A 14577-nucleotide genomic window follows, 5' to 3' on the forward strand; every position below is an offset into this window, starting at 1 on the left:
AATTACCCTGATGCAGTTACACATTAGAAGTATTTTTGTATCCACAGACAACCACGGACGAGGCTTTTGTCTTGGAACATCATTAACAACTCTTGTAAACATCATCCCACTTATGTTACGCAAGATTGTCAAGTCTTTAAGAGATTAAAAGGTTTAACAATATTTGTGTCACCCACTATGACGTTTTACCCTTACCGGGACTCGTTTGTAAATCGTTGGTGAAATTTACTGCGTAAGTAAACTAACACTAAGACACTAAGTCTCAGGAAAAGGGGATTTTCGATCTTTGAATGTTCTTTTGTGTTTGGCTTTAATGCTAGACCAGTTAATAAATATATATGATGTATCAGTTTTTATCAATATAAAATATGATGAAATATTTCTGTTACCAGAGAAATGATAATATTTCAGACAGCAAACGAGTAACACCTCTACGCCGAGACCGAATAACAAACAAAAGATAGCACTTTTCAAAAAAAATTCATACAAAAACCTTAAACTTAAAATATGTACACCAAAAATGTTTGAGAAGTGATATCTGTTCTTCTCAAAGGTGAAGAGTATCGTGCTTATAGGACGGTACCTGATAATTACCTTGTCAGAAATGAAAGAAAACACCAGGTAAATATTTTATTATTCATTTCTGATAATCTCACATTGTAATAGTTAACCAATAGTTAACCATCTTGCGCCAGCAAGCGTAAACAGATTAGATCCGCTAACATTTTTAACCCCGCCACACTATTTGTGTATGTGCCTGTCCCAAGTCAGGAGCCTGTAATTCAGTGGTGGTCGTTTGTTTTAGTGGGAGATATTATGGACATAATTGTGCAAATCGTGATACAAGCATGAAATTTGGTATAAAGGTTGACTAAATGATACTTATAAACAATCCACTGCTGGCCAGGAAACAAAATCAATTTTTCAAGATGGCCACCACACATTTTGGAAATGACGTCATTAAAAATTGGCAACAATTCTTTAATCCTTTGAAAGGTGTGTTATATGTAAAATCCAATGTTAGATTTGATAAAAAGTAAATGACAGTTCCTAAATTACGACTAGACAATACATTAATGAAACAAAAGAGGACTTCCGGTTTCAAAATGCCGGCAAAAAAGACAAAAATTTTCAATTTTTATACTTTCAAGCAACTTCACAAGGGATGTAAATCCTTGAAAGATGTGTTATAGGAATAATCCAATGTTAGTTATGATAAAACGTTAAAAACAGTTCCTAAGCACGGCAAAACAACACATAAATGAAGAAAAATAGTGATTTCCGGTTCCAAAATGGAGGCAAATTCATGAAAATATTCTATAATTTCCATCAACTTAACAAGTGATAACACTCTTTGTTAAGTTTAAATGCCTAGTTTTGTAAGAAAGACAGGTTGCTTATCTTATAATTATCTGACAGTTGCCGATACAACAACCAGTACAAGGAAAGCCAGAACGGTAGCATTTACAGTTACCAACACAGCTGGATTTTTGCCTCTGCATTTCAAAAGTTCCTGACACGAGGATGCAACGGCAGTCACAGAAGTCCATTTCGGTTTCCAACTGTCATTGATTCTTTCTTTCTTCCAACCCTAGTGTTCATGACTTGGTACATGTACATGTCGAATACATGAATCAGGCTAAGCCCAAACAACTCCTCCTTGATTTACTTCTCTATTGATGTGCTCTGGAAAAGAACCTCTTGTAGGCGGAATTGCATCACAATGCCGCTGCATCCTGGCAAACAATTCACATCGTGCCTCGCTTCATACTTAAGCCCAAAAAAGTCCTTTATATCTAAAAGAACTTCCATTGTTATCCAAGCTGACCTCTTCCCTTTCCCGTGACAATTCGACAAAGTGTCACATCCACTGAATGCATGACCGAAAGGAAGAGCAGCTACACAAGGACGAAATAAACTCATCATAGATACCAGGACTAAATTTTATATATACGCCAGACGCGCGTTTCGTCTACAAAAGACTCATCAGTGACGCTCGAATCCAAAAAAGTTTTAAAAAACGCCAAATAAAGTACGAAGTTGAAGACCATTGAGATCCAAAATTCCTAAAAGTGTTGCCAAATACAGCTTGAGTAATCTATGCCTGAGCTAGAAAAGCCTTAGTTAACGCATTCGATATGTCACGTACAGGAAGCCAACAAAAGTCTTTATTCCTTCCATAACCTATCCACAATGTGTTCTACCTAGTTTTGCAATTGCTGCAATTCTTGATACTATTAGCTCTGATTCCTTTCACGGATTTGGCTTTAGTTTTTTGGAACTTTTGGATTATAGCTCTACATCTGTTACATAAGCTTCGGATTTTACATATTTTGGCCACGAGCATCACTGAAGAGACATTATTTGTCGAAATGCGCATCTGGTGCAGAAAAATTGGTACCGCTAATGTTATTACATCTATATCAGTACTAACTAAAATTACATTTTACAACACTTTTCATAATCATGCCGAACATAGACAAACATTCATGTATCTGCTTCTTCATGATTACAAGGGATAGATAGGAAGTATCCTTATTGAAATTGCAAAGAATATTTTCACCTTGAGTAACATACACATTTTTATTATTCTCTTAAGAAGCAATTTTGTCAGCAAGAAACTTGAACAATTTCGTTTCGTTGTCATCTTCACAGAGAAAACTACTCCAAATCCTTGGTGTTCTACCAGAACCAACACCTTTCCATCTGGCACAAAAACCATGCCTTTGTCTTGTCACAGCCTTTAAATTATTCATTTTAACATCAAATACAATGTTTACTCTTCAATACTTATCGATGCAAGATTTTATGTAAGGCAGTGTGACATCATTTGCGTAATCATCAAATATTGTTGCCCAACTTTGTGACCTGGAATTAACCATTGCTGCCCAACCAACGATAAATGCGTCAGAATTTGGATCAGCAAAAAAAACCGCAGAATGTTTCAAGTAAACCCATTTGCAGCGATTTACTACCACTATTTCAAGAAACATCCTGAGAAAAAGACGGAGAAGAAGTTTGGTTTTTATAGATAAAGAAATATTCCAAGTAAAACTGTCTACTGTCACAAGAAATGAAAAGTCTAAAATATCTCAATCACTTTTAAGGTTCTCTAGCTTTGTTTTTGACTAAGACATTTCCAGTTTCATTTTGAGGCCAAAATAAGAAGTGTTTATTGTTTATTTTGTTATAAAAAGCAGGTTCTCCTTCGTTTTACATTTGCTTCAAAAGATCTTCGTATTGTTTGGACCAATATTTTGGAGTTTATTTACATATCTTACCTGTTCAACAATTTTCTAAATGGAGTATATCTTTTACAAATCTGACGACTCTTCTAGAAATAAATTTCAAATCCCGTTCATCACTTTACAAAGCCTTTAAAGCTGTTTAAATACATCTTTTTTTTGTGTTTTTGTAGAGTCTTAATGATGTCGTTCATCTGTTATAGAATGACCCAAACCACAAGATCTTTCAAATTCATCTTCTAGAAAACTGACTCCTGGTCCAGCTACCATCCATTTGTCTAAATGGGATCTTCGGTTAATCATGTGGCACCAACATCGCCCATCACAATTGCATTATTCTGTTTTTGTGCCTGATTAATTGTGTTAAAAGAAAGACATTAAGTGGTCTTACGTACAGTGAAATTACCAAATTACATTGCCACCTGTGGGTGATGTTCGGGAAGGAAGTCATATCTTGGAGATTGGTCGGTAACGATCGAGCATAATTTACACGATCAACACCTAAAACAATACGCTATCATGCTTCATATGGACTGTTTGTAAAGTATGAAATCTCACTAATGAAATGAGCATAATACTAAAATAATTGAACTCCAGGAATGAAACTGTGGTCGAGATGACTCCACTAGTCTTTTAAATCATTGAACGTCACAGAGTCATGACATAATTATATATTCTGAGTTTAGCTTTCATAATCCGAAATTAACAGTTCAAGCAAAATACATGCAGTTGTATGATGCGCCTGTCTAGTCTTAGGTACATTTGAACATACATAAAAATAATCTGCCGTTCTTTGTGTTGCAATATTGGCTTAAGTAAGACAACATGTCCATCCCCTATCACGCAATATATAACCAATAGTTTTATGACAAGTCATTTCAATGTGCAATCCACCTAACATGACGATAAACGTATCTATTCCGTAAAAATCAGGCCATTCACACTGAGTTTGCTTAGGCATTTCCAAAAGTGGCTGATCTGCAGTTACAATTGATGTTTCTCCGGGATTCACCACATTTTCGCCTTATCCATCGAATACCTGAGAATTGCCTGGTAGTGCATACAAATCGCTCTTGGTGTCTATAAATAGTTTGCACAAGCACAAAAGTGTTAAACACATGTGTATCATTACCTTAAAAAATGTTATTAAACCAATTCATAATATCATTAGAAATCCAAAAACACTAAATATATAGTAAATAGTTCAAATGTTTTTTAAAGAATTTTGTAACATTTTCGCGCATGCGCAAATACTGGAAATATCAAATATTCATTTTTAATAAATATGTAATATAAGGAAGGTAGCCGCCAAACCTGATAATTGGTTTTTACTAAAAGAAGTTCAAAGAAAAGTTTTCCAGAAAAATCAGTATTTTCAAACTGAAGAAAACAGCCATTTTAGGAAATGGCCGTGGCCATCTTGAAAAAATTATTTTTTTGAATGGCCAGCAGTTATTTCTTAAACAGTATATAATAAAGATGATTTGTGGTAATTTTCATGCTTGTATCATCATTTGCACAAGTCCCTCGATTTTGCTTGCTAATATCTTCCACTATTTATGTGTTTTTGTTTTTCGTTAATTTTTTTTTTTACATAAATAAGGCCGTTAGTTATCTCGTTTGAATTGTTTTACATTGTGTAATCGGGGCTTTTTATAACTGACTATGCGGTATGGGCTTTGTTCATCGTTGAAGGCCATACGGTGACCTATAGTTGTTAATGTCTGTGTCATTTTGGTCTTTTGTGGATAGCTGTCTCATTGGCAATCATACCATATCTTCTTTTTTATATAGACTTGATTAATGATCTGACCAAAACCATGAACATAAATGCAAATAACACTGGTATTTAAGATAAATCGATTGAGTTTGTATTCAAACCGTTTGTTACTATCCGGACAGTAAGAGAGAAAAAAATGTTAAATAACGGTAACAACACTATGACCTTACCACTTTCAAATGTATGTTGACCAATCACTCCGTAGGCAAAGAATATGGAAAACACTTTTTCTTATTTCTTGATTTTAAGTTAAGATAGATTTCGATTGAAACATATTTTTCATCATATCCAGACGCTATGTACAGATATGATATTCACGGATCATAGATCGCTGTCATCCAATGATCCAGTGACTGCACAAACAAGTCAAAACAGACATATCGAAGATATCTAAGACTTACCTTCATTCGTAGGAACTTTCCAGTACGGTGTTTTCGGACTGGGCCCGATTAGGTGGTGTTACATCTTACAAAGTATATCCAAATTTTGTTTACCAAGACTTCAGTTCTGCCGGTGCTGTGGGACGTCCTAAACTTTTCGTGAGGTGAAAATTTGTTTAGTTACGTCTTGAAGTCTAACTGTGATTTTGAGCGGATGAATAGCAATAAAAGCGCTGTTCCTTTGGTTTTTTTCGTGTTTTTTTTGTTTTTATGCATATACTGATTTTGTGTCATGGATTGATACTTCATATCCTGTCTTTTTCTATTATATCGTTTCGATCAAAAACTATTGATAAATTCAAATTCAAATTCAAATATATGTTATTGCTAATCAAAGCGCCCACAAGGAGCAGAACAATCAACATTAATTACATACAAATGATTACAAGTGATTCAATATGATTAAGACACAATGTTATAAACAAACAAAAAACAAAAAAAAAACAAAAAAAAACAACCAAACCAAAAAATATTTATTAAGACAAGTACAAGAATACAACAAGCACAGTGTTTAATTAATGACCGAAAAACTATCCAGCGTCGCTTAAAGTTGCATTTCCACATAACTCTATTCGTGAATTGTTTGTGTCAGTGGTACACTATTTTTTATAAAGTCCGTATAATTTCAATATGCACGAGGGTATCGTATTAATTGAGGAATGTTTATAATTGAAAATTGAAAAGTTAATATTATCACATTGGTCATACATTTTAGAAAAACGCATATAGCAAAACGGAAAGTCCCTAATCAAATGGCAAAATACAAAGCTCACACACATGGAACATGCGGGTAACAACTGTCATATTACTGACTTTGTACAAGCATTTTTTTATGAAGAAAATGGTTGATTATACCTGTTTTATAGCTAGCTAAAACGCATTTTTGTATGACAATCGCATAGAATTCCATTATATTGACAGTAATGTGTAGACAAAATAAACAGACATCACAAAATGTAAAAAAAAGTAGCATATATCTTTGTATAGTATGTGTTAACCCTGCCTTTAAAAAAGGATGCGGAAAACCTTGATTTATATAATATAACTGATATACCAAAGTAATAAGATAAAATGCAACACGCATCTTGTCCTTGTGATTTCAGAATACAAAACTAGAGAATTGACGAATAATGATAAGAAATTTATTTGACTCTAGGATAAATAATATGATAAATTCATAACTATATTCAATAAATCATATAGACATCTTGTTTGTGCTTCGGATGTTAAGCATCACATTTTCACAATTCGAAAGAGTTATTAATAATTCTTTACCAGCAGAAAACATCAAATCAAATACATTTTTATGTTTGGGAAAGACGTCGTCGATTACGATAGAATTAAGTTTCACGGCAGTATTTTTGGTGATCTTCATTGTATTTTTATTAAAATAATATAAACCCATTTATTAAACATTAACGAGAGGAATCCTAATTCGATTAAGCCGAAAATCAAATGAGAAACGCTTTTTGCCTCACTGAATATTATTAAAGTCATATATGGATGTAGGTAAATGAGAATTCAACCAATAGAGAAAAAATAATCTAATGCCATAGAAATCATGCACTATGAAATCTTCCACAATGGACAGTTGTCCTTACAACATAAATGTTTTAATTGGCTATAATTAATAGCTTATAGATACTGTAAAATTAGCCTATTGCTAGAGTACAATGTATGTTCATAATAAAGTTGTCAGATGAGAAACATCGCACCTGCATTCAGCTCACTGAAAATGTTATTTACAAGAGACTTTCTGGAGAACAATGTTAACATTGCTAATGATTGCCATGTGACCCTACAAGATTCGGAATGTTTTACATCTATCATTTAATTGAGAAGAACATGTGAAGAGGTATGTTTATCTATCATGTCAAACAAAAATATATTTTTTTTGCATAATATTTAAAAAAAAAAAAAAAAAAAAAAAAAAAAATAGATGTGGTATGATTGCCACTGATATGTAACCAATTAAAATTAAAAATTCAAATATGTGAATAGGTTTTTTTTACAAAGATCATCGTACAGCTTTCGGAATGAGAACACCCTTTACTGTAGTGTAATATACAAAGACCATATTATGGAAAAAATCAGATTGTATTTTAAAAATTCTAATGATTTCTTCAACAATGAACGAAAATCAATTATGTATGCAAAAATATGAAACTAATTGGAAAATGTTTCATCAATTTTGTACATGCGAGGCGCTATTGTTGATTCACCTACATTCACCTACATTCACCTAGAATGTATCAGAATATGAAAACGCGAGAAGCTATGTAACTAAAGAAAACGTAAGATATAAACCTTCCCTGAGAATGCTTCATTTTAAGAATTTTTTCCATTATTTTTAAATTTATCCACGGAGAATTTAGTAAATTTATGTTATTAGTTATCAAGGTACCAGGCTTAAAATTTGATACGCCAGACGCGCGTTGTTATAAAATAAGGTGAAAGATACCAGAGAAACAGTCAAACTAATATATGTCATAACGAAAGCGATGAAACTATAGTATACAAAGAGTTTTCTAGTACTTAATTTAAACAGGTAGATGATACCAAATACACCTGCAATAGGGACAATCTCCATAGCTAATCAAGATAAATTAAGATGATTCAAACTAACCTTGAACCCAATATAAATACTATCCGAATCAAAAGGGAAAAAAACAAGTAAACGGAATCCGAGTAACATATGCCCACAGAAAGGTCAGAAAGCTAACACTTAGGGTAACTTGTAACTTAATAGGATGAATGCATTCAAAAAATAAATTCATAAAGTTGGGATACAGCTGGGTAAACCAAGTTAAGGTTTTATTACAATATGCTCAGGGAAAACGGTACTATTACATTTTCCTAGCATTAGGTTGGCCTTTTGTGTACACAAGACAGGTGACGGAAGTCAACTTAGGACGGATTTGATTGGATGTAAGGGTACAATATAATTGTTTTTATTTATCTATGAATAATTGCAGTGTGTTAATTTACAATATAAATTTTAAAACCTATTGAAATATTTTCTAGAGAATTATTCGAAAAGGCTTCCAAAATTTTGTCAAATGACGGCGGGCATGGATAACATAGCCGAGCTCCTTTGGAAATTGGTCATGATACTATTTGGCTTCAATTTTTAAAATAGAGTAATAAAGTACTAACACCACACATAACTGTTTTATCTAGGTTTTTATCATAAAAACTGGTAAATTTAGTAAATGTTAGTATTGTCGCCTGTGGCAGAATAAATAGTACCGTTTTCCCTTCAGAAAATGACCGCATTGATAGTATTTGGTGAAATTTGGTGATAATTTACGTCAGAGCAGAAGTGCACTTTACAGGTAAAAAAAATGTACTTCTGAACAAATTATTCTAGACAGTGAGGCATTATTTAATATACTACAAATACTAATGAACAATACTAGTATTAACTTTGCTAAATATATAGATACGACAAAAGAGACGATTTTTCATTTCCTATTGTTAATTTTCCTTTTTTAGACGGCGATGTGCCTTTGGCTCCATCATACGGTGTTTATATATCGCAACTCGTTCGGTTTGCCCGTGTGTGTTCTGATGTCATAGATTTTAACGAACGTAATCAATGCATCACTGGTAAATTGTTGTGTCAGGGATTTCGATACCATAAATTACTTAAAACTTTTACTAAATTCTTTCATAGATACAAAGATTTGATTAGTAAATTTGGCTATACCTGTAGAAAGCTTATTAAAAATGGTATTTCACATCCTAAATTTTATGGTAATATTGTACTTAAAGCGAGGAAATCACTATGTGATCCTTGTAAACTCATCGAACCTTTAAACAAACTTATAAGTAAGGGTTATCGTACCGATATTGTAATAAGATCTCTGAATATAGTTCACATTGGCACTAATATTGATATTGTCATTAGCAAATTAAAACATAACTAAATTTCATTATCTTTTGAGGCGAGATGTATAGAGACACAGACACGTTAACTTTTATTTCTATAGAAGTCGCTCTTCACTATACTACTACCTGTCGATACATTTATTTTTGGCATTGCACAAGTCATGTCTTCTTTGACTATTAATGACGTTAAAATACTAAATCCCTGTGATGTGTTTTAGTCGATTTTAGTCTCTGATGCATGATTTTTTATTATTAATTGGTTTTGGCTTTTAACTAGCTGTCAGTAACTGCGAGTACTCTCAAATCGTATTTTCTTGTTAATTCGACCTGTTGATACTGTTTATAATGCTTTTTTGTCATTTTTTATTTATACGGATCTTGTCTGTACACCAGCTTTGATTATTTGTAATATCTTCACTTATTCTTACAACATTTGTATAAACTTCAAGATTATAAAAAAAACGTTTTTTTTCTAAAGTGAACATTGATTGGTTAAATATTTCTCAGTCATGTCCTGTTTTTGAATTTGTTTGTTAGCTTTTTGGTCATGAATGTTTGTCTCTAATATTTAATTAACTGTGCATTTGTATTCAGATATCGCAGATCAAATTTATTCGTTCATTGTTTAATCATACGTTTTTTGATTGAGTTAAGTCTGCCAATTGATATTTTATCGTATGTTTTTCTTTGTTGTGATGTTATGCTATTGTTTCAGAAAAAGGGAGAAGGTTTGGATCCATTAAAACGTTTAATCCCGCTGCAAATGTTTGCACCTGTCCTAAGTCAGGAATCTGATGTACAGTAGTTGTCGTTTGTTTATGTAATATATACGTGTTTCTCGTTTCTCGTTTTGTTTATATAGATTAGACCGTTGGTTTTCCCGTTTGAATGGTTTTACACTAGTAATTTTGGGGCCCTTTATAGCTTGTTGTTCGGTGTGAGCTAAGGCTCCGTGTTGAAGGCCGTACTTTAACCTATAATGGTTTACTTTTTAAATTGTTATTTGTATGGAGAGTTGTCTCATTGGCACTCACACCACATCTTCCTATATCTAGATAATTGATATTGATACTAAATTATCATTTTTCTTTTAGAATAATGGAGAAAAAGAGAATAGTATATTCAGTTCTTGTTATTGTCTTGTAAGTATTATTTACAGTACACATTGTTATAATTAAGATGGTGTCAGATGCATAGATCGCTATACCAATATTTGAAACAAAATGATGGACCTAGTTATATTGTTACAAACATTATTATTGAATTAATACTTTACAATTAAAAATTTTCAAGTTATAAATGGAAAACATGCAACTTGCAGATGAATAACAGAAATATCTTTGAAATTATTTTAACTAAGTACCTTACCTTTCGTGAAAGAAAAGAAGTAATACTCATTTGTCAAATGGAATACAAAAAAAACTATCATAAAATATCTACATAATATAATTGTTTCATTGTTTTTGTCCAGTTTTAACCTTCATGCGATCATAAGAGGGTATTATATATAATTATTTCCAGCAGGTTGTTAAGGTAGACGCATCTTGTATAGTATGCCTAGTTATGGTATGAATATCACAAACTTTGTTGTTTTGTTTTTCAGAAGCATTGCTACATGTATCATTTTTTAGACTTTCTTAAGGATCGCTAGCGATAATTTTTATTTCCATGAACGCTATATGTTCAACTTGTGAGTTTGCATGTCCCTTAGGTATCTTTTGCCTTTCTTGTAAAAGAAAATCTGATGCATAAATGTCTTGGGGCGGTACAGGTTAAATTGGCATAATCGGCGGCTCTTTTTTCTTTTTCTTTTATCATAACTAGTTACGAACTTGGATGAAGTAACATCAAAAATAGTAAATTGCAATTTAAAACAATCTAAGGTAAATCAAATGAGAATTTTAAAGAACATTATAGTTGAACACAACATTAGTGGTAAGACAATTGAAGGAGTAGGGGTAATCATATTAAATCCTACGTCAAATTTAGTTCCTTTCTTAATAGGGTACTTGCATGCGTTAAATAATCCAATTCCTTTCACAGGTTAAACATGAGTCTTGTTACAACAAGTAAAGAACACGCTTACAGTTTACAGTTTAAGCCTAGCAATCCTGATCTAGAGCTTCTCTTGAACTCGATACAGTCAGAAATTGATAGCAAACCTGAAATTTCAATGCCAAGTAACAAGGTTCTACCACATAAGAAATGGAGTCGACGTCTTCAGTCTAGAATATCTCGGCAATACTTGCTTCAACTTCTTAGATCCCGAGGCTACAATGTTAGCCTTAACTAAAAATTATTTGTGTACTCATTGTATATATTTTTGGTTGTTTATGTAATACATGTGATTTATAGAATGCTATTTTAAAGATTGCTGAAATATTGGGTTCATTGTTTCTTATATTTTATTTCATTGTAGCTATGCTATTTCTTTTCTTTTCTTTTTTTAAAGCGGTGAATGTCACGTTTGCAAGTATTAGCATGAACACATGTTGATTTTCAAATTATTTTCGTTTTACAATATAAAAACATATCTGATAGGCGACATTGCAGAAAAATGCAATGGCTATGTCTGATTTAGACAGAGATAATAAATAATGATTTTATCTTTGGGCTTGTTTCTAAAAAGACAAAACACTTTGATAAAACAGGAACAGAGTCAGTTTCTCAAATTTCCGAGATGCAGTTACACTTGCATATATGATTCATAGTTGAATGAATTTGGAATGAAATTTTAATTATGTCTATGTATCTGTCAAATAATTGATTCCTAATCACCGCTTTGGTAAACGCCGGACTATCTTGTCTTTTCTTGTTCACTTGCGGAAATCTTATTCTCTTGTTGATAATTGATAATACTTCTAGGTAAATCACTGGGGTAAAGCTGATGACCGTAACTGCATTCACGGTCATCCCAAGATGTCGGATGAAAAATTAGGTCAGTTTCTGTATTGTCTGTTAAAGTGTTTCTATATCATTTTCTTTACAAATCATACATTGAAACGATGTAAATTTATAAAAGAATCACTCGAAAATCACTAATTACTTCCGAGAAATGTGCATGAAACGGGAAATTCGATTTGAAAAAATCGTTAAGATGACCGTAAATCATAATCAAAATATTTTCAAGATGACCGTAACATAAAACAAGGATGACCGTGATTGGTAAAAAGATGACCGTAACTTGTAAAGGATGACCGTAATTTGTAAAGACTGACTGTAATTTATATAGGACGGCCGTAACTTTTATAGGATGACCATCAATTCTAAGAAATATCCGTATTGTATTCAAAGCTTTTTTGTTGAGTTTGTCGATCTCAATAGGGGCTCGGTTAGCGGATATAAATGTGTTTCATAAATTTCTTTTTTTAAACTATAATATAATTGGCCATATTTAGGATTTATAACAATGATAGTAAATTGCATATTTCTCGTAAACAATGAAATATTTATTGATATCGACGTTAAAATTTTAACACAAATTTACAGCGATACGACGAAAATTTGAAGAAACATGAATGTGTCCCTAGTACACGGATGCCTTATCTACACTATCATTTTCTATGTTTAGTGGACTATGAAAATGGGATAAAACTGTAACTTGGCATTAGAATTAAAAAGATCATTCCATAGGGAAAATGTGTACTAAGTTTCAATTTTATTTAACTTGAATCTGAACAAACGGACAAACATACAGACGAACGGACGAACGTACGCACAGACCAGAAAAACATAATGCCAATAAATGGAGCATTAAAAACATTAATAATACATACGAATATTTGGTAATCGAGCCCATGAGTATGGGTCCAGAGGAAGCAGATTAAAATCTTAATTTGTCTTGATATATGCAGGCGGAAACACTTTTGAAATAGACCAAAAGAATTGAAGCTCTGTGTTTATCGAGAAAGCGATAAAAGTTAACTGTAATAGTTGATATAGTAACAAAATTTTAAAAAGTTAATAGAAACAAATAAAACGACAATTTTCTTATTTTAAAAACACCATTTGCATAAGTTTTCAATGTATCTATTACATAGTAATGCAAAACAATAAGATATCAAGTCGACGACATGGTTCTTATCGGGGCCTTTTATAGCTGACTATGCGGTATGGGCTTTGCTCATTGTTGAAGGCCTTACGGTTACCTATAGTTGTTAATGTTTGTGTCATTTTGGTCGTTTCTGGATAGCTGTCTCATTGGCAATAATACCACATCTTCTTTTTTATATATAGTATCTATAAGTTGGATGTAGAAAATGCATAACCTCCGATTTTTTTTTATTATGGACGGAGAACATATCAATCTTTTAGCTCAGAAATTTTAGTGTCTGCCCTTCCATTATGCGAATCAAGAAAAAATTCCCCAAAACAGGTAACGATTGTATCGAAAAGAGAAAAATCGAGTTTTTTATGTTAGGGCATGTTTGGGTTGTATATTTTGTCTTTAAAACGTACAAAGCAAGAGTATTTTATATAGCATCTCGCTTCAGATTCTATCATTATTATATATCAAAGCTACAGGTTGACTTTATAACGTAAAAAAATGACAGTACGAAAAGATGAAATATATGGGTCAATTGTGATACCTATCTAATGAATCACAAAAACAGAGTAGGTGTGTTCGAATAGCTATTTTTTTCTAAAAGTACTTGACGACAGTCTTTTAATTTGGATGATGAAAATGTGTGTGTGATAACTAGGGTTTATAATCTTCAACCACTGAAAATGTTTAGTCTGCCCTTCCACGAAATATTTAATTAGAATTTTTTTAAATGCTTAAGAATTTTCAAAAATTCTATCTGACATCCAAACAGACAATATTTTTAAGTTGAATCAATGCAGACAAGATCATTAACTAATGCTCATTAGCTAGTAGATACATTTGTATTTTAAAATATAACTGACATATAACGATCGATCGTAATGGTGCTATGTGGATAAATTTATCAGTTTTCAAGAGCAAAATTGGCCGAGCGTCATCCATACAATGGCTTCCATTTCTACGACTATGAGCATGAACTGGCGTAATGGGGAGATAATTTTGAAGAAGTAGAATCCTGACTGTATGAATAACATTTCTGTATATATACAAATTGACAACGTTCCGCCTTGTGATACGCTTTTCGTACAATACTATTTTAAGGATCTACTTTGCTGGAGCTCACCTTCACTAGTTTATTCGAATGATATTTTCAAAATATTTCTGTTATTTTATTTG

This window comes from Mytilus edulis, chromosome 5 (assembly GCF_963676685.1).
Source record: "Mytilus edulis chromosome 5, xbMytEdul2.2, whole genome shotgun sequence".
NCBI classification, from domain to species: Eukaryota; Metazoa; Mollusca; class Bivalvia; order Mytilida; family Mytilidae; genus Mytilus; species Mytilus edulis.